At 38.9% G+C, this 21,202-nt stretch overlaps 1 protein-coding gene across 1 annotated transcript in view; it reads left to right on the top strand.

Annotated features, from left to right (window-relative positions):
* LINGO2 (leucine rich repeat and Ig domain containing 2) overlaps window positions 1-21,202 on the top strand; it is a gene marked incomplete at its 3' end in the record, with an annotated part of 167,030 nt that overhangs the window by 33,465 nt on the left and 112,363 nt on the right. The window lies entirely within an intron of this gene.

The raw sequence follows: 21,202 nt of genomic DNA, 5'->3' as shown, positions 1-21,202 counted from the left end.
GAGAATCTAAATTGGCTATTGTAATTTTAGTCATGGCAGAAGAGTAGATCTGAAATAAAACAATGTAGATAAGAGCAGTAAATTATCTGGACTACATTATATTCATCTCAGATGTCACAAGAAAATGAGTAAGAAGTTTGATCTCCTAACAGATGTATATGATTTTCTCTTAAAACAATCTCTTCTCTCATAGAACCCTTCCCAGCGATCTTGGAAAAGCATCCTGGCTTTCTAATAGACCTATCACTTGTTTTCAGATGGTAAAATAATATCTTGTATGTTCTTACAGGACTGAGAAAACTGCCTTTATTTTTCCTGAAAATTTTACACTCTGAAAGAGTAACATGTAAGTGTTTAACCTCCTCAGGGGAAGCCAAATCTGTTTGTTTGTTTGTTCATTTTCCTAGGAGCAAGATATTTCTTCATGCATTTATATTTATACAGCAACTTACAATGGCAGCAGAAAGAACATCTGATGCAAGAGAAAAAGAAAAAATAATCAATAAGGGGGCAGATGAACTAGATAAATTTGATGCTCAGTGAAACATGATTCCAAATAGTCTGCAGAGCTCACCAGGACCATGAAGACCTTGTATTAACCTATTCTTGTTAAAAGTGAAATATTATTTGTTGGAGTCACATTCAAACAATGTACTCTACATAAAATCTACTGTGACCTTACTTATTTATTTTGCTTGAGTTTTGTTTGAAGACCAATTTGAGTAGTACTAAAATTTTATAAGCATATTTTTCTTCATTATATTTGAAGGGCCTACTGGATGAAATGCCTACACATACAGGGAAAAGGCAATGCCTTATCTGCCCATAGGACCCCATAAAGGGTCTCAGTGAAAGGACCAAAGCTGTGTTGATCTCATCAAGAATTTCTGAAAATAATCACATCCTGATTCAGCTCTGCTCTTTCCAACACTGGCTTTATTTATTTACAAAATTATTTATTTATTTTGTTTGTCTTCTCTGTCGAGGGTTAAGATTGTGGGGTGACAATCAAACCCTGGCAGATGTATTGTTAACCCCCTCTCCCCTCCCCCACTTCCCTTTTTTGCCCCTCCCTCTCCCCCTTCCCACTAAGGACAGGCGATCGGGAGGGAAAGAAGAAGAGAGTTGGAAAAATTAAAGATGTTTTACTAATGCTACTAATAAGAATAGAGAAAATAATACAAAATATACAAAACCAATCTTGAAAATCTCAGCAACTGCAGAGCCGGCCACCAAAGTCCTGGATTAGACTCTGCAGCCAACCGGAGTTGGATTCAGTCTCTGTAGGCCTCAGTTCTCAGGGACGACTAGCAAGGTCCTCTCCTAATGTCGGCCATAAGCAGAAGGGAAAAGGGAAAAGGGACGAGATCCTCGTGATCTCCCACTTTTATATGAAGTATTCACGTGAATGGAATGTTATACAGAGTTGGTCAGTTTCTTAGTCACTTGTTTCTCGTCGCCCCTCTCGCGAGATGTCCATCCATGCTTATCAATAAGTTTGCATTCCATTGCTAGGTTTACCAAAACGTGTGTCTGGTTCTCCAGGAAAATGCAGTTAATATGAAGGCTTTAGCTGACAGGCAAAATTCACTGAAAGAGAAACTTGTTTTTAACAAAACCAGGACACTACCCAAGTGAGTTCACTTTTCTCCCCCCTAAAAAGTCAATTTTCCCAGTTTATTTTCTGGTGAAAGTTCCCTGTCGCCTTCCTTCATACTAAAAGCTTTTTGATCTGCTTTGGAGAGTTCACTTTCAGAAATGTATTATATAACTCTAAATGACAATTATGTCAAGTATGGACATTACTCCCACTAAGAGTGCAAATACTTGGTCCCTCACTGACCTGCTGAAAATCACTCAGTGTTTTTCAGATTTGGCTGAGCTGTGATGATGCATGGGAAAAAAAATTGTTCCTCACGGTAATATCCTGTGAGGAATTCTTTTAGCCAAATTAAATTGGCTTCTTTTTTTTTTTCTTTCTTTTTTTTTCCTGAAAACTTTTTAAATAAAAGTTCATGGAGATTATGAGAAAACAAACAAACAATCAATCAAACAAACAAACAAACAAACAACTTTAAAAAGTAAGTCTGTATGAAATTTCTGGATTTTTCCTGCTGTTTCGTATTTCTTAGTAGTTGGATTGAACAAATTAGCAGTGTTTCTACAGGTAAAAGCAGAAGGGTAAGGCCTGAAGAAACGAACTCTTGACTCAAAATAAAAACATAGGCTATTTTCTAGCCTTCACCTTGGAATGAGCAATAGGCTAAAAGGGAAAAATCATGGATAAATATTAATATGTTCAATATTACTTGTGCAGAAAAAAAAACTTATGAACTAAAAATTAATCAATTGATTTAGGTGCCTGTTTTGATCAATATTTGAGATAAAACATAGATTTTAAATCTTCCCATAGCACCATAGCCATGTAGTGTTTATTTTAAATGTGCTGTGATTTATCTGTGCCAGTGTGCCAGATACTTCACATGGTGTTATCGCTGAACTAAGAGTCTTTACAATGTAATAATAATATTGATTTTTTTCTATTTGCATTTTCAAAGACATACACACATATTAACAACAAGCAATACTTCACAATATCTTTATAGAGTATATCCACAATTTTCTGTTCCTCTCAGCTTACATCCATGTAACTCATAATTCATAAAAAATATTGTTCATTATTACTCTATTTTATTTACAGGACACTTTTTTTCACTTACATCAGTGCATGCTTAGAAGAAAATACAACACAATGTGGACACCTTAAAAGACATGAAAATGAGGATCCAATATCTCCAGAATTGGATTTCATATTTTGTTTCCACTTAGAGCAGCATGCAAAAACCTATTAGCAGATCAACCTCTCTGATTCTATTTTCTATCTTAAAGTAGGGAGAAAAAATAACATCGGGTACATAAACACTACCAGATTGCACAAAAGTTTCATTTTATCAATAAATTAATTCTGATATCCAGGACTTAAAAAAATGAAAACATTAAATGTTTACCTGGAATTATTGCAGGGTAAATTCCTCTGTATAAGTTGAAAGACTTAGGCTGATCATGTACAAACATAGCATACAAATAAAATGGATTTATGGATTATTTTTTTACTTACAGATATCATGAAATGTCAGCAATTAAAAAAAAAAAAAGGTTTATTTGGATAGGTAATGCCCACACAGTGACTGTGCAGGAACTTCTGATATCCAAATTTTGTAGATTTCTTATCTGAAGCAAGTCACATAGTATATTACTCTTCTGTAAAACACAATTATATAGCTATTATATAGCTTCTATTGCAGATGTATGTTTAAGCATAAACATTTTCAAGAATATCAGATACTCAAATATCTCACTCTTGTAAATGACTAAAATATAAAGTGTTATAGAGAGGTTCTGTAAAAGTCTGAACTGAAATGTGTAATGCAAGGAAGTCGTCATATACATTGTGTTTTAGTAGGTCTCTGTCAGTTCCGTCTGTTTTCTGCTCTAATCATAAAAACTTTTCCTTCCATCTCTCTGGTAATGTTATGAAGCCTATGCAAATAGTTATTAGATATCCACTAGAAGGAAATGAAGTGCTCTGTTGCCATTTACAATGTAGTCCACTTTTTCTGTTGAGAGGCCTGTAACATTACCACTCACACAGGGTAATGATCCAGTACCTCAGACATAAACTGGACCATTAACTTTCAAAGGATCTGTAATAAGAGGGCTAGGCATGGCGCATCATTTTCAATTCAGTCTTGCTGGATTTTGTAGTGGTACTGTCTGTCTGTAAGATTTGTGTTATGTGGAGGATTTTTGTGTGTGTGCTAAGAGCAACAAGTACACTCAGGGAAAGTGAAAAACTGAAAATGATTTGGGGAAAATAGTTCAAATGGTGCCCATACACTTGAGAACTCTGAGGGTAGCAGGCACATATGCTAAAGTTCAAATTCCCAGTGAGACACACACACAAATCATAATATTCATAAATTCAGAGTCTAATTTGACAGGAAATAAAGTAGGGAACATGAATGTACAAGCATACATTTTTTGTTATAGGGTTCCTTACAGCCAGTTATTGGTAAAACATTATTTTTACTATGAATAAAGAACCCTGTCTTTGATAACATCCTTGCTAATTTGGCATCTCTCCGATTCATCAAATTGGGGCTGCACCCTCAGGAATTACTCTGACAAAGGGGTCCCCCAGAGTCTGGAGGAATATCAGATTTCAATTTAAATAAATTTAAAATGAGGATGACTGACTAAGAATAGGTGTCTCCGACAGCATTAGGAAAAGAGAGTGTAAGATCACATGCATGTGCATGTGAGAGACTGTTTCATTTTCTCATACAAGCAAAATGAAGAGAATTATGTTTTGTGGTGGGTGGAAGCAAGGTCCCTGGTGTTGTGTTTGGATCTGTTTGCTTTCCTTCCTTTCTTCCTGTCTTCTACTTCTTTCTCTGTTGTTGCTATGTGCAGATCTCATACTTAAATTAGAAGCTTATGTTGATTCCTATAGAACCTTTTGAGATTTACTTGAGTTAATAAAAAGGAGCTTTTAACTCGGAGGCTCTGTTTGGGGTAGTACCAGCAGAGAATAAAAGATCGCTGCTAGTCCTGGGCTGAGTCAGAGAAGCAGTAGATGGCTTCTTCTGCTGGGAACAAAATAGGTTCCAGAGACACATTATCTGGGAAATCCCACCCAGAGCAGGATCATCTGGTACTGGGAGTTGTCCACAGGAGGAGACTGCATCATCGTGCCTGAAAGGAGAAGTGCGTGGTCAGGCATTGCCACCCACAGTCATCCAAGTATCATGAACCCTGAGCTGGCACAGGGGTGCTCAACTGACATAAAAGAATTTGAGATTGACAACTAAGTCCATCTGATCTTCAGTGCTAACAGCTCCTGCCCAACTCACCCTTAGGCATGGCTGGGCAAACCTTCCTATGTAGCCCTTGTAGCTTTGGATCTGCTTCAGTCAGCGTGGCTGTGAGTCAGTGAATTGCATGGGTACAAATGGGAAGCTCTGCATTGTGAAAGGCTTTATCTTGATTACTTTTTCTTGACAGAAGCTTTCAACAAGATAGCTCATTTAATGTCTGTAAAATAATGAACAGTAATGGTAACTTGTTTAGGTGTTGCTGTTAGTCTATCTTGCTTTTTGCTAGGACACATAATGATGTATAGTAGGATGCAATATTTAAACACAGCTCAGTTTAACTATTACAAGCTGGTAACTCTGATGATTCAAAACATCAGAGTTCAAAACAAATATTGTAGTTTTGCTATTACATTGCACTTGTATGCTTGTAAGCTATACACTGCAGAATCTTACCAAAAAAAAAAAAAAAAGCAGTAAAGAGCAGTTGTTTAGAGACACTTGAGGGTGAAGAGAGATAACAATAATTAGCAAAAGGATTTCTTCTAACTAGACCTTATTAAAAGCCGACTGAACCTTCTGGACCCTAAAACTTGGTATCCCTCGTGGTAAAACTGGAATAGAAGGTTGTTTGTATATTCTTGCAATATAGTAATGTTATTGTTTGCATGAATGACTCTAACATGCTTAATCTGACTTTTTTTGACCTTTTAACTACAGAGAGATGGCTAGGCCACTAATGTTCATTTCATTTTGAAGAGCTGCCTTGTAAAAAAAAGACTGAGATACAGCAGTCCAGAGTAGATCTGGGTGTAGTACAGGAAACCATCGTAAATGTCTCAGAAACATCTCAGTATGTACCATCATAATTCAAAATGGAGTAAAAGTGAGCTCTAGCATAAATTACATATATTGTTGTGTGCACACATGTATTTGAGTGTACATGCATCTTTGTATAGATGTAGACAGAATCTTAAAAAAAACATTAGATGTTGAATGTCTTCTATACAGTAATCACAAGAGGCCAACTCTCTCCTACCAGCCAGACAAGTTCAACTATGCCTGCATATTGTGATTCACAGTATATATGTCACTGGAAGGAAACACTGGTTGTAAGCAGAAACTGAAGACAAAAACTATCTTTTACCATCTTCCCTACTTTCAGAATTTATTCAACTAGGCAACTGAACTGTAATTTCCCAAAATGAACTTCCATATTTGCTGTGGGATGTTCATTGAGCATTTTTGCAGTCATGCAGCATCACATCCATACAAGGTTAAGTAAGGCTAGAAATAATATTTTATAACCATAGAGTGCTTTTCACTCAGCATCACATGCAACATGAATGTTGCACTAAATGAGTTGAGTGTAGTAAAGCTCAGTGAAGTGTTGAATGCCACATGCTTGCAAAAACTTCAGTGTCATCTAGCACTCTGTCACACATAACTGAAATAAGAAAGAGAAAGGCCAGTTATTTAAATAGCCTCTAAGCTTATTTCCATGTTTCACTAAATCTCTGGGTTTCTGATGCACCATACTCACCTCACATGCAATGCACCTCACTTCATGCATTCACTCTCAGAGTGTTTATGCGTTCAGGTGTTTAAGGTTTCATCAAGCCCACTGTGATTTTTCAAATAGGCAGAATATCTGTCCTTTGTGTGCTTTACCTGTATTTCTTCTTTATGCCAAACACAACGGCCATTTGACTTACTTATATGCCTTTTTTATGCTTCTTATATCTAGATATGATTGCTCCTTGCTTTAAGTTTCTCTCCATTCTTCATGAGCAGAAGCGTTTCTTGAGGTTGAGAAGCATAGAATAAAATATGAGCTGAAAACAGCATGGAGTTTATCATGTGACAGCATAGAATGACACAAAATATTTGGTGTCTGGAAAGAGTAAATGTTTCCTTTTTATTTCTGTCCATCTAATTTCTTAGTGCATCTTAGTTTTCTTTTCTGTTTATTCTCTGTGCTGTCATGCTCACTGTGGCCTGAATTAAGACTTGTTATGGAGGTATGGTAAAGCAGAGGAGAAAACAAATGAAGATATTGAAATGCAATCTGTATCCAAATGCTTCACATTTTAAACGCATTCACAATACTCTTACGAAATTGAGTTTTATTATCCCAATTTCATACATGGGAAGCTGAAAACAAATAACAATTTACACTGATTTTATAGAAAGTTAAAAAGCCTTAGTCTTTGATAGACCAGTGTATGTGATTTACCAGGGGAAAAAAAGATACCTGTAGCACAACAAACAACTTAACCCTGGTTCTTGTGCCTTAGCCTGTCCACTTAAGAAATAGCTCATGCTTGTCTTCTGAAAGTAAACTAGCATTTTTTTTCTTTTTTTTCATGACTACTCTATGGAATGTAAATAATATTTTGAAACTAAAAACCAACCAGAAACCTTTATAGGAAGAATTCTAGTTTGAAATTATTTGTAAGTAAGACATATGTGTATATAGGATACTTCATAATTATGGGAAGTAATTAAGTTCTCTAAATTGGAGATATAAACATTTTAGAACAACAGTTCAAAAAGTAAAGGTCAGGAGGAAACATTTATAAGAGAGCTGCATCTGCATTTTAATACAAGACAAAGTGAAATCAAAAAGTTGCTGTGGTATTTAGTGTTCCTGCTGAAGTATATTCTTTCAAATTAGCTTCATCTCGTGTATGGGGTAACAAGTATGCTTTTGTGTCTCCGTGCTGCAGTTCGAATGACTGCAGCTTAAATTAGGTAGCCATATATAGCATTTTTGTGAAGGAAAAATAAATAAATAGACTCTTACCAAGCTTTGTATCTGAAATCAATCCTCTCAATTTAACTAACATTGAAAGCAGAATTGATTTTGCTGATTTCTCCCTGAAGCATAATTGTGTCCCTTTCAACATCCGTCTGTGTACTCTACTAGGAGCACTGCAACTAATTCAGAAGCAAAGTATCCTTTTTCAAACATAATACCTCTACTAAAGTGGCTCTGACTGGGCTTAAATTAATGAAAATTCTGGCTGCAAGACTTGGAATTTAAAATTCCAAGAGATAATTGCAGGTTGTTTTGCTGGACTGATGCTGATGCTAACCTGCATTTACTGAGTTTTTGACTTAAAGTATTAATCGAGCCTTCAAATCTAAGCATAGCCAGTGACTTGGCCCAAAAGCAGACTGAGGCAATTTGGTCATAGATACGTATTGAGACAGGACTGTGCAGCACGCAGCACTCTTGAGAAATTTCCCTGCTCCACAGGGAAAGAAGGACAGGTCTGAAGGAAATACATTGATTAACAATGAGCATTGTATTGACAGTAACTCATCAATTCAGATGGCAAATCTAGAAGATAATGACAGAGCTGGGACAGATGTGGACTGAGCTGGCTTCCTAGCCAACAAGCCAGGGAAACTTGATGCTGGGAGCTGCAGGATCAGAGCACATTGAGTTGATGTTTTGGATGCCCCGAGATGGGGCTGATCAGGTCTTCAAAGCAGATAGAGCCTTGCCACTGTGGCAGACTGGGCCTTGTTTCTTTGTACACAGAGATGAGGAGCTCTTCTAGCCAGTTGCTGTTGTCACTGGGTGGGCAGCTGGGCTACAAGCTGAGCTGAGCTTTTGTGATAGGTGTTAATAGGAAGCTGAATTAGTTGCAGAAAGCCTAGAGACTGGAAGAGTAGGAACAAGCCAGAGACATGGTTTGTGCAGGGCACAGGAAGATAGCCTTTTCACATAAAGCATAGGATCTGTGCCAGGCTGCTGATACCGTTTCTTCACCATGGGACTGGAGGAGGATCCCTGCAACATGACACTGCTTTACTGAGGGAGCTGGGAAGGTGAAGGATGAGTTTGCACCTGAGCTGAACAATGCATGAATGTCAAGATATGCAGTCTGGGAACACCTGTTTGGTCCTTTGTGCATGAGACCTTTCTGAATGTCTAGGTTTTAGAGAGTGGGAAGTCCTGTGTGCTGTCAGTTTGACTCAGGACGATGAAATCTTGACTCTTTTGTATCTGCCAGTACTTAAGAGTGTGTAGAATATCCACTTTTCTTCCCTGGTTTCCCTGGATATTGCACAGCTGACTGATCAAAGAGGTGCGAGTCCACAGACCTATGCCTTTGCATCTTCTCTCAACATAGTGCCTTCCACAAAAGCTCACTTGGTTTCTATAGCTCTTCTACTGATCTGGTTTTATAATCACTTGGTCTACCTCACTTGACACTCAACCCAGGACTCTTCAAAGGATCAGAGTCCTTGTGACAGTCACCATCAAAATAGGAATTCTTTTAAGTTATAATCAAAGCTGAGACATATTGATCCCTCCTGTTATTGCTCATAAGAAAAGGGGTTAGCAGCATTCTGTCTCCAGGGAGACTGAACTAGCATTTTTCACAAGCAACCAAGTAACTCTGAAAGGAGAAAGAAAAGTAAAATAATTTTGAGTGCATTAAGTAACTTGAAAAACAGATACAAAAAACAGAGTTAAGAGTTTATACTTGTAAATTAGAATGTATGAAACACCTGGAATTAAAAAAAAAAAAAAATCAGTGAGAAGACCAAGTCAATTATTTTTAAGTAAGATAACAGTTGTTAGGCACTGACTGTGTAGGGCTTTAAAGTTAATAACTACTGATGTTTTGTACGCTTATGATTGCATTTGTAATTTAAAATAATTTTTTACAATTATAGGAACAATTGATATGATGATTTCTGAATCTGTACAAATGTTATATTATCTGACCTGCTAAATGATTTCTAAATTAATTCAAGATGTTAGTTGTGTTGAGTATAGGTGTTTTTAGCTGATTTTACATGTGTTTTCAGCAAACTTCAAGTAGTGCCTTTAAAGTAATTTTTTGAAACAATTTCCATACAGCTGGAGGAAGTAAATATCTGAGGCAAATTCCTGAGTCCAGGTTAGATTTCATTCACATCACTCCCCAGTTATTTCAGAAGTGATTTATATTGATTTAACTAAATTTACTGAAGTGAATAAGGTCACACAGTATCACAGTATGTTTGGGATTGGAAGGGACCTGAGAAGATCATCTAGTCCAATCCCCCTGCCAGAGCAGGAACACTTAGGTGAGGTTACACAGGAACATGTCCAGGTGGGTTTTGAATGTCTCCAGGGAAGGAGACTCCACAATCCCCCTGGGCAGCCTGTTCCAGTGCTCTGTCACCCTCACTGAGAATAAGTTTCTTCTCAAATTTAAGCGGAACCTCTTGTGTTCCAGCTTGATCCCATTACCCCTTGTCCTATCATTGTTTGCCACCGAGAAGAGCCTGGCTCCATCCTCATGGCACTCACCTTTTATATACTTCTAGACATTAATAAGGTCCCCCCTTAGTCTCCTCTTCTCCAGACTGAAGAGCCCCAGCTCCCTCAGCCTTTCCTCATAAGGGAGGTGCTCCACTCCCTTAATCATCTTTGTTGCCCTACACTGGACTCTCTCCCGCAGTTCCCTGTCCTTCTGCAACTGAGGGGCCCAGAACTGGACACAATACTCCAGATGGGGTCTCACCAGGGCGGAGTAGAGGGGAAGAAGGACCTCTCTCGATCTACTAACCACCCCCCTTGTAATACACCCCAGGATGCCATTGGCCTTCCTGGCCACAAGGGCACAGTGCTGGCTCATGGTCATCCGGTTGTCCACCAGGACCCCCAGGTCCCTTTCCCCTACACTGCTCTCTAATAGGTCATTCCCCAGCCTATACTGGAACCTGGGGTTGTTCCTGCCCAGATGCAGGACTCTACACTTTCCCTTGTTAAATTTCATCAGGTTATTCCCCGCCCAACTCTCCAGCCTGTCCAGGTCCCGCTGGATGGCAGCACAGCCTTCTGGCGTGCCAGCCACTCCTCCCAGCTTAGTGTCATCAGCAAAATTGCTGATAGTGCACTCTATTCCCTCGTCCAAATCGTTAATGAATATATTGAATAATACTGGCCCCCGTACTGACCCCTGAGGCACTCCGCTAGATACTGGCCTCCAACTAGACTCTGCACCATTGACTACCACTCTCTGGCTTCTCTCCTTAAGCCAGTTTGCAATCCACCTATTGTCCAGACCACACCTCCTCAACTTAGCAACTAGGATGCTATGGGAGACTGTGTCAAATGCTTTGCTGAAGTCAAGGTAGACCACATCCACTGCTCTGCCATCATCCATCCACCTTGTTACATTCTCATAAAAGGGTATGAGGTTGGTCAAGCATGACTTACCTTTAGTAAAGCCATGCTGACTGCCCCTAATAACCCTCTTGTCCTTGATATGCCTTGAGATGGCACCAAGGATAAGCTGTTCCATTACTTTCCCAGGGACGGAGGTAAGGCTGACCGGTCTATAATTAACCGGGCCCTCCCTCCTGCCCTTTTTGAAGACTGGAGTGACATTTGCTTTCCTCCATTCCTCGGGCACCTCTCCCGTTTCCCAAGACTTGGCAAAGATGATGGAGAGCGGTCCAGCAATGACTTCAGCCAGCTCCATCAGCACCCGCGGATGCATCCCATCTGGACCCATGGATTTATGGATGTCCAGACTATTTAATTGCTCCCTAACCCAGTCCTCATCAACTACAGCAAACTCCTTCATTGACCTGGCTTCATCCGGGGTCTCAGGGGTACAGGGCTCCCCAGAGTAGACAGAGACAAAGAAGGCATTCAGTAATTCTGCCTTCTCTGTATCTTCTGCCACCAGGGCACTCACCCCATTCATCAGTGGGCCTACATTGCCTCTGGTGTTAGTTTTATCTGCTATGTATTTGAAAAAGCTTTTTTTGCTGTCCTTGACCCCTTTTGCCAGGTTTAATTCTAAGGAGGCCTTGGCTATCCTAGCTGCCTTCCTACGTCCTCTAACAGCAGCCTTATTTCCTCCTCGCCTCTTCTGCTTGAGCATACCCAACAGATCCCTATTTAACCACGCAGGTCTCCTGGCTCCCTTCCTTGACTTCCTACGTGTGGGGATGCTCTGATCCTGAGCTTGGAAGAAGCAATCTCTGAATGCAATCCAGCTATCTTGGGCCCCTTTACCTTCAAACACCCCTGCCCATGGGATTTCCCCCAGCAATTGTTTGAAAAGGCGAAAGTTAGCCCTGCTAAAGTCCAGGGTTGCACTTCTACTTATTGCCCTGGTCCTACCACACAAGATGCTGAACTCGACCATCTCGTGGTCACTGTAACCCAGGCAGCCCTCAACCTTTACTGCTTCGACCAGACCCTCCTTGTTAGTGAGGATGAGATCGAGCAGCGCTCCTCTCCTGGTTGGCTCCTCCACCATTTGCATGAGAAAGTTATTGTCAATGCACTGGAGGAACCTCCTGGACTGTGGCTGGCTGGCTGAATGGTCCTTCCAGCCACAACAACCAGGGCCTGTGACTGTGAGGCCACTCTCAGCTGCCCATAGAAGGCCTCATCAACTTCTTCAGCCTGATCTGGTGGCCTGTAACAGACACCTACAACAGTGTCACCCCTGCCAGCCTGCCCCTTAATTCTGACACATAGACTCTCAACTCACTCCTCATCCGCTCCTGGGCAGAGTTTAGTACATTGTAGTTGCTCTCTCACATAGAACTCCACCACCACGCCTGGCTCGCCTGTCTTTCCTGAAAAAGGACATACATGACCACATTCCAGTCATGTATGCTGTCCCTCCATGTCTCTGTTATTGCCAGCAGGTCATAATCTCCTACCCGAACACAGGTTTCTAACTCCTCCTGCTTATTCCACATGCTGCGTGCATTGGTGTACAGGCGTTTCAGGGAGCATGCTGAGCACACAGATTTCTCCCTAGGGGTACAGGAGGCCACCTGGTCCTCATCGGTTCTAGAATGCTGCCCCAGTGGGACAAGCCCAGCTACAATCCCATCCCCACTCTGGGTTTGCACTTATTTTGGAGAGATAAGAATCTGTCCTAAAAAGTGAATTGCAAGTCAATAGAACTTTCACTTTGCTGCTATATGAAACCTGAGTTCACATAGGAATATATTTACTATCATTTAATACACGCATCCCGGTCCCTCCAGTGAGCAGATTCTTTTGCGTATTCCTGGTTTTTGGTCACTCTAAGCTGTAAGCTGTACAAGCCAGGTTTTGAGTTTAGACAGTAAATAATACCAAGTTGCTACATAGGGAAGGAAGTATAAACTCTACTGTGGTGGGTTGACCTTGGCTGGTTGCCAGGTACACACCAGGCTGCTCTATCATTCCCCTCCTCAGCAGGACAAGGTGAGAAGAAAATGAGGTAGGAAAAGCCCTCATGGGTCAAGATAAAGACAGTTTCATAAAGCAAAAGTGAAGGCCATGTGTGGATGCAAAAGAAAACACAGGATTTATTCTCTACTTCCTATCAGCAGGTGATGTTCAGCCACTTGTCTGGAAGCAGGGCTTCAGTACACATAGCAGTTGCTCTGGAAGGCAAATATCATCATAATGAATGCATCCCCACTCCTCCTTTCTCCTGACTTTTATTGCTGAGCAGACATCATACGATATGGATTATCTCTTTGTCAGTTTGAGTCACCTGTCCTAGGTATGTCCCCTTGTAAGATCTTACCCACCCCCAGCATTCTAGTGAAGGAATGTTGGGGCGACAGCCTTGCTGCTGTGTGAGCACTACTTAGCAGTGGCCAAAGCACTGGTGTGTTGTCAACAGCTTTTGAGCTACCACTGCAAAGCACAACACTATGAGGGCTGCTATGGGAAAAATTAACTCTATCTCAGACAGACCTAATACATGCATACAAGAAAACATATGATCTTGGAAATATAAATTACAAAATATGTCTTTTCATTAGTTCACTGGACTTATTTTTCCAGGGTCCACCTGCACTGCCCTCTTAGACATTGGGAAGTTGCCTAGTTCTAAATTAACATACAAATTGAAAACAAACAAACAACAACAACAAAGCACCAAGAAAAATATTCACTTCATCCTGGAGGACACTCCTGTGAACTAGTAAGTGTTGGGCATGTAGGCTAAGATACTTAGCAAGGAATAGTATGTTTTTTCCCCTTCGCATACAGACTCAAAATGAAGAATATAACTTCCTTTCTAAGCTCCTTAATTACTTTGAAATGCCTAGACTGAAAGCTATAAAAATGTATGGTAGGATTCAGGATTAAAACCTGTTCATAAACATAGCCTATGAATGAAAAATGTAATCCAGAAAGTGTCAGCCACAAACTGCAGTTTTTATTTTATTTTAACTACCAGGGAGATAATAAATAATTCTCAAATAATGTTGACATTTATGTATTCAGTGTATATGACAACTTACTTAACATCCTGCTATATACGATGTCTTCCAAACTGGAGGTTTGTTGTTATATGTGCAGAACTTCCTGTGACAGTGTGTGCTGAACAGCATACTAGGAGAAAACCAGGAACTTTGCTATGCACTGTTTTTTGCCTTTCTCTTGCACTTAGGTATTACAAGGATTTCTGCAGAGTGGGTAACCAGACCTAAAAAACACACATACAAATTCTCTTTAATTATATAAAACAGCATTTGTGGTAGTAGAGTGTATAATATCAGAAGGGAGACCCACAGATGTCAGTTTTTTGTTACTGACATACGTACACAATCTAGAGGAGGTGGCAACCTATTGGCATGATGAATTAGATTTCCCACTAATTTTCTGTGTTCTTTACCTTTATCGGTGGATTACTCACCAAGATAACTAATGTTATGCAGGTGTATTTCTTTATTAATGTAATATAAATCAATTTCCTCAGATGAAGATTAACATTCTTTTAAGACATAGGTGGCATCTTTTTCCAAGTGTCATTTGATATACTTTTTGTCAGACATACTTCAGTATTCCCAGATTTTTCAGTGTCTCTGAAAACCCTAATTACATATCAAAGGTGAAAAACATGAATACACCCTCCACAGTCACTGTCCTTCCAAGTACCTACTAGCACAATTATTACCATGTGATATATTTATATGCTTAAATTTCATTGTTTTCAGATTACAAAATTTTGCAGGCTTCGTCAAGATATGAGCTATGGTATAATGTTCATTTATTGCACTTAGTTGTCCACAAGGAAGAGAATTGCATTATTCCAAAATGGTCTTTTAGCTGCCATTTAGAAAACACAACACAACAGAATCAAACGAACCATCTTATAAAACGCTGTAGCAGGCAGTAATTAAACACACAGCAGCTACCTCTATGCTTAGAAAGCTTTGTCCTTAAGTTTTGTTGCATGCAAATGTCATAACATGGTAAACACAGCACCTTTCAGTTAGGGTCAAAGTCATATCATACAGATGCATAGGATAGCAGTAGCACGTATATTTCTCTCTTAAAACTTCAGAGGAAATTCGTATCAGTATTAGTGAGATTTTTCCCTTTCAGAAAGCCACAGGACAGGCTTAGCCTTCTTTCTGAGTGAGATGTATGGATCATTAAGTATACCGGTATAACTTGTAGGTGGAAGTTTGGCAGAAAGTTGCAGCATTTGGCTGGAAAGACTGGCAAGGTGCAGTTTGCTGAGCAGAAACCATTGAGAGGCACCTGGAAGCTTTTGCTATCTAAAAAGTGATTCAAGTTTTGTTCAGCTTTCCGTTCCAGTGAGGAACTGAATCAAGCCAAGTGGATACAGTCTGTGTCTACTTTCCAAACAGAAGCAGAAATTCCAGATATCTGCTGTCAAGTATAGAGGTCTTCGTGATATTTACAACATGAAACACAGATTTTCTTCCGTTTTTGCTAAATTTGCACTTATGTTGCATCTGACTCTAGTTTTGTTTGAGTTCTTTTTGGATCTACACTGCAGAGGTATACAGAATTCTAAATTATTAAATATAGTTTTTAAAAGTTGTGGTTGTGAAAAGAACCGAAAGTGTAAGATGGTATGACACCTGCGTTAGTTACTTTTTCCTGGAAACAAACGAGACATACCAGTAGAGACCCATGCACAACTTAGGCCATTATTTCACTCTTTCACTTGAATGTTTATATTTAAGGATAGTTTTCTTTATTTAACTGGGTTCCTTAGCACCCTATACTCCTATTATATGTTGTACTCCCATGTAAATACTTATACTGAAAGCTTGTGTTTTGTCATGGAGCATGCTTGACTGGATGATTTCTAATATCTTGTAGTGTCTTTGTTTTAAAGCTAGATTTTAATCCTTAATTACAACATACTTTATCTATATTTGTTCCATGCCCCTATGAACTACATTTTATCTTTTTCCTAATGGTACCTTACAAGTACAGTATTTGACGTCAAGGTAGAAATGTGGTAACGAAGATGATCACACATGAGAGAGGTACACAAAGTTAGAAGGCTATTTTCAGGGCAATGTACACATCTCTTCCTGTTCAACTCCCTGCAAAAGACTCTACCTCTCACCACAGTTAGGTGTGATCCAGTGCCATATATAAAGCTGAATCTGCTGATCAAACTAGTGTGTTCCACCTTGCTTTTTCCTTCCACTAATGGTTTAAAAGCCTGTGTTATTTAATTGGTGCTGCTTGTGAAAGGAAAAGGGACCTTTATTACCCTCAAAGTGTTGGATAAGCCTCAGACAAGGTTTACATTCAGGTAAAAATTTGGAGATATGGATGTCTTTCGAATTCCCATGTTTATATTATTTTTTAAGTTTATGTCGTAACTTGGATTATCTTTGGAATGAAAAGAACTCTTATTCACACTGATATGTGGGGTTTTTCCTCTGGTATTTTGCTGTTATGTATAAGCACTTACTTTGTCTTTTTCCTCTTCCTGCTAAGTTTAGTCACAGTAATTTTCTTATGTGAACTTCAGTTCCATAGTCTGAAAATTTGATTGAGATTTTGTCTCTTTCCTTTTTTCCAAGCCTTCAAGATATTGCACAGGATGACATAATCCGAGTAGATGGTCATACTGATCTATTTCCTAATCCCATCTCCTTAGCAGTGCAATTGCATTTGAAAGCATTACAATGTAGTTTTGTTGCCCTATAGCTCTTGTTAACCTTTTAAAAGGCACTGTGACAGACCCCATGGGTATGCAAGCATGGGCAACTCTGTCACTTACTGATCTTGTGTTTTGTCAGTTAATCATTCACAAACTACAGCTCCCTGGTTCATATGAAACCCTGTATCTTGTACATAGACTACTTGACTTTTTGCTGCCAGGTATTGCACAACTAAATACTGATAGAGAGGAAGATGGATGAGTTTGCTGAGAATACTGATGTTCTTTTTCCTTAGGCTTGTTCAGGCAAATCTCCCACTGATTTCAGTTGCTGGAAAATGGAAAGTTAAATTCCTTATGAAAATCAGATTCTTTATGAAAAATGTTATGGAAGTCGATCTTGTGTGGGTTTTTATTGTTCCTTGATGTGCTTTTATTCCAGATTCCAGCTCTGGAAACTCTGCTAGGCTTGGTGGTAGAGTCTAGCTGGATAGGCCTTATGATTGACATTTAATTAACAGATCTGTCGATATAGACTTCAAAGTGCATTTCTGCATGCTGCTCCCTACACAGAGAGCTCACTGAATTTACAGGTGGCAAACAAATTAACAGACCCACAAAAGCACTTGATTGTGCTGACAGGAATGAGGCCCAGGCAGCAGATTTTAACAGTCTAGAAGCCCAGATTACGTGATTCTTGACTCTCAGATATGATTGTTTCAAAATAGGAGAGTATAATGTGATTCCCTGAAGGGAGAAGGCCAACTCATGCTGCTAGAAAGGAGAGATGTTAGAGGATTTGGGTTTTCAGGACACTTAATTTCTGTTTGTTGCTCTTGTTGCTAAAGTCACACTGCTTTGTTATTTGATAGAAAGCAAAATATGTGTGGAGAGCCTGTAACATTCATTTTCCAGGCTAGCAGGAGGTACAAGCAGCCACAAACACTGTAGTTTTTAGACTAAGTTGATGCACTGTTGGATTATGGAAAATGCAGCTGCCTTTGCTAAGTCTTTTGAGTCAACAGGATCTATCTGGGAGCGTGTGGGAAAAATCCAGCTTGGGAAAAATGTCAACTGAATTTTTCCTTTCTTCAAGAAAGTACATTATGTAATCTAAATGTCTTCACTTTCACTTGGAGCCAAACCTTAACAACTTATATTCGCGTGAGAGGATATGTTGGTGAGAAAGCAGGCATCGTTCTTAAGTTAGTTTTATTCAATGTGAGGCAATTTCTTGAAGTGTTGTCTGTCTTGTGTGGTGTTTTTCCAGATTTGGCAAAATTATTATCTGCAATTTGCTAATTCAGGTCAGTCCTCATGCTTTATTTCTATGTTGTCTTGCAACCAACTTTGGAACTGGCATATTTGTCTTTGTATTGATAGCACATGTCCTGTAATGAGGCACTTTCTTTCAAAGTGAAAGTAAATACATCACCTAATTTGAAATGTGAAAGCCATGTTATGCCAGATTTTCACTGACATTATGCAGAGATGGAGCATCTGGGGCATAAGAAAAAGTCAGTAAAGATGCTGTAATAGAAAGTGTCAGAACAACTCAATGCTTGTTCTCTCGCTCTGCCTAGCAAATTTATATGAAGTAGAGGTCTAAATAGGAAAAACTTTAAATTGAGAAACTCTTGGAGTTATACACTATATTTCTCTTGAAAGCTTTTACATGTACAGGCAATTGGAAATGACTCTCTCAAACATGAGGACAACTTTAATAACTGTCAAGTGTCAGTGAAGTAGACACATAAACAGAAGAAATGTCACAGTCCATCAGTTTTTCCTTACTTCTCCAATTCACTTTCCATTGCTTAGTCACCTACATGTGTATAAAGACTCCGTTCGTCAGTTCTGCACTTTATCTGCTGCAGAAAAATGTTGGTCTGTCTGCTTTGCACCTTTCCTGCCTGCATAGCTCCTGCCTAGCATTCAAATTGGATTTTCATTTTAAAACTTAAGAATAATCTATCCTTGAGGTATGATTGTGGTAAAAAGAAAATGTAGCATTGGTATTCCATATTTATCCTCCAGTGATATATATACTGAATCTGCTCACTGTACATCAAAATCTAAAAGCTTTCCATCTGAAGCAGGGACAAACTCAATTTGGTACCTGAAAGCAGTGCTGGGGGTTTGATTACCCTTCTTCATCAATTTCATCGAAGGGAAATACTATTTTTAGTGACACTTTTAACTGTGTAAAACTAGAGACAGATCAGAGGCACACTTGCATTTCAAACATCTGAGAAAAGAGTCACATTAGAAACAGGGGCCATAGTCAGTCTAGATTCACAGGGACAATCTACTTATTTGCTTCCTGCAAAAGGAAGGACTGCAGAATTTTACTTTTAGCATAGGGAAATTATTAGAGGGGTTGATTAAAGGATATTTGTCAAGATCAGAGAATAGAAAAAAAGCAATAGAAATACAAGTGCATTATTCTAGTCAATAAATAAGCAGTGAATGTCCATTTGGGGGTATTTAGCTGTCTGCTACAACATTTTGGTTTGGTTTCAACGAATGTTTTACTCGACTCTCTGACAAGCAGTCAACAGTAGGCTTTCCCTAAGAGAGAAAGAGAGATAAAAGAATTAATCCTGTGTTTTCTGAAGATTAGAAGTTCCAGTGTATTTCTACTATACGCTTAGTGCTTATTTCAATCAAAAGGAATGCAATAGTATTTCATCCCTTCTGCAAAAGATGTTCATAGTCTCCTACTGCTATTCCAGCAGAGTCTGAATTCCTGGCTCAGGTTTTTACACTCCTGGAGATCCCATTTGTTTCAACTCCAAATTCTGACAGTCTATTAGAAACAGTGAGGCCATATTTATTCTTCTTCTTCTAAGGGTGAAGAAAACAAAAAGCTTCATCTGTAGATTTAAAAAAATCTAAATTTGCTTAATTTATATGGAACATATATGTTGAATATATATAAATCCTGCAGCAGCTAGCTTGTTATGGACTAAGTAGGAGATAATCTCCCTTAAAAATAAGGGAGGACAGGCCCCTAAGAGGAGTGTAATACTGCTTATTTTTAAAATGTACCAAGGTCTTTTGGTGTGTCAGAGTTGCAGGAAAAGCTGAAAATAAGTTGCAGATATTTTCATGTGAAATTCCTATAACAGGGCTGTGAATGCTTTGTATTCTGTCTCTCTGTAAATAGTGTGTGATACCCCATTATAGTCAAGAGAGACAACAGATTCTCTCAAAATTCAAAGGCTTAATCCTTAGAGTCTAAAACAATCACATTTCGTTTTTTTGCTCTGTTAATAAATCAGATATTGTGATGTATAATACAAGTGACTTATAACTGTTCAAGAATACCTCATCAATTTAAATAGTCAGGGGCAGCAGAAAGGGGGGAAAGAAGTGGGGAAATTTGAATCCAGTTATAAGGAATCAAATAAATGTGAGGAAAGTTGGCATTGTATTATATAAAAACTCGAGTCTGAAGTTATGTAAATCCTTTTCAGAATTCAGAGAATTTCAGCTTTTCTTATTACATGAAAATGGCATACATCTGTATGCTTACATTTCATTATGGTCTCCTATTTTTGTCTACGCACACAAATGACCTTTAGATGAAGAAGTGACAGGAGTGGAGTTCAGGTTTGCTTAGAATTTTTTTCTAGCCAAAAATTAGTGTTCTTTGTGTAGGAGTGAATATCCTCAGAAAAATAATTTAAAAATCATTGTGATGGGCAATGCAAGTTGTGTAGAACTTGAGGGGGATGTACTGAAACATCCTGATGCCAAACCCCGTGAAGAAGGAAAGACCTTTAAATTAAAGAAAGCTCCGTTTTGTCACTATATCAATGAGGTAAGTATTAGATAAGTTTTGACATAAAGAAAGCCTCAAAGTACTAAGACAGAACAGATAGAAGAAATTTTTATACAGTAGTTCTTCCTCTACCAAGTGTGTGTTTGCAAAGGTGGATCCTTGTTCTTGGTCAGCTCACAGCTTTCCGAATGGCTGTGTATTTTGCCTCTAGAAACAATTATTTTCACTCTGTTGGAGGCTTACTTCTTTACTCCCTGCTCCTCACGTTAGTTTGCCTGTCACTGAACAAGCTGTAGTTTCCCAGTTTCAGGCTGGTACTCTCCTGTTTGCTGCACTCTGAAGTTTCAACCACTTTTCCACAAAGCATTTTCAGCAAATATCCCCTCTGCTCTTCTCAAAGGAATATAGCAAAGAGCACATAAATAAAACACACTGTAATGCACAATGCTACATCTGTTCTTTCAAAGTAGACAATAGAGCTAATATGTTAAACACAGGAGATAACAAGTTACCTTTGGTTTGGAAGCTTAAGAAGCTAAGTAATACCAAGGATTTTATGTAGTAGCCAGTTATTTTTTGCACAATTTGTGGAAAACAACTTGAATTTACTGAGCTCTGATTTG

The sequence above is a fragment of the Streptopelia decaocto genome (assembly GCF_964273445.1).
Source record: "Streptopelia decaocto genome assembly, chromosome: Z".
In the NCBI taxonomy this organism is placed as follows: Eukaryota; Metazoa; Chordata; class Aves; order Columbiformes; family Columbidae; genus Streptopelia; species Streptopelia decaocto.
Note: the sequence above shows the minus strand (reverse complement) of the source record. Positions and strands in the feature narration are given on the sequence as shown.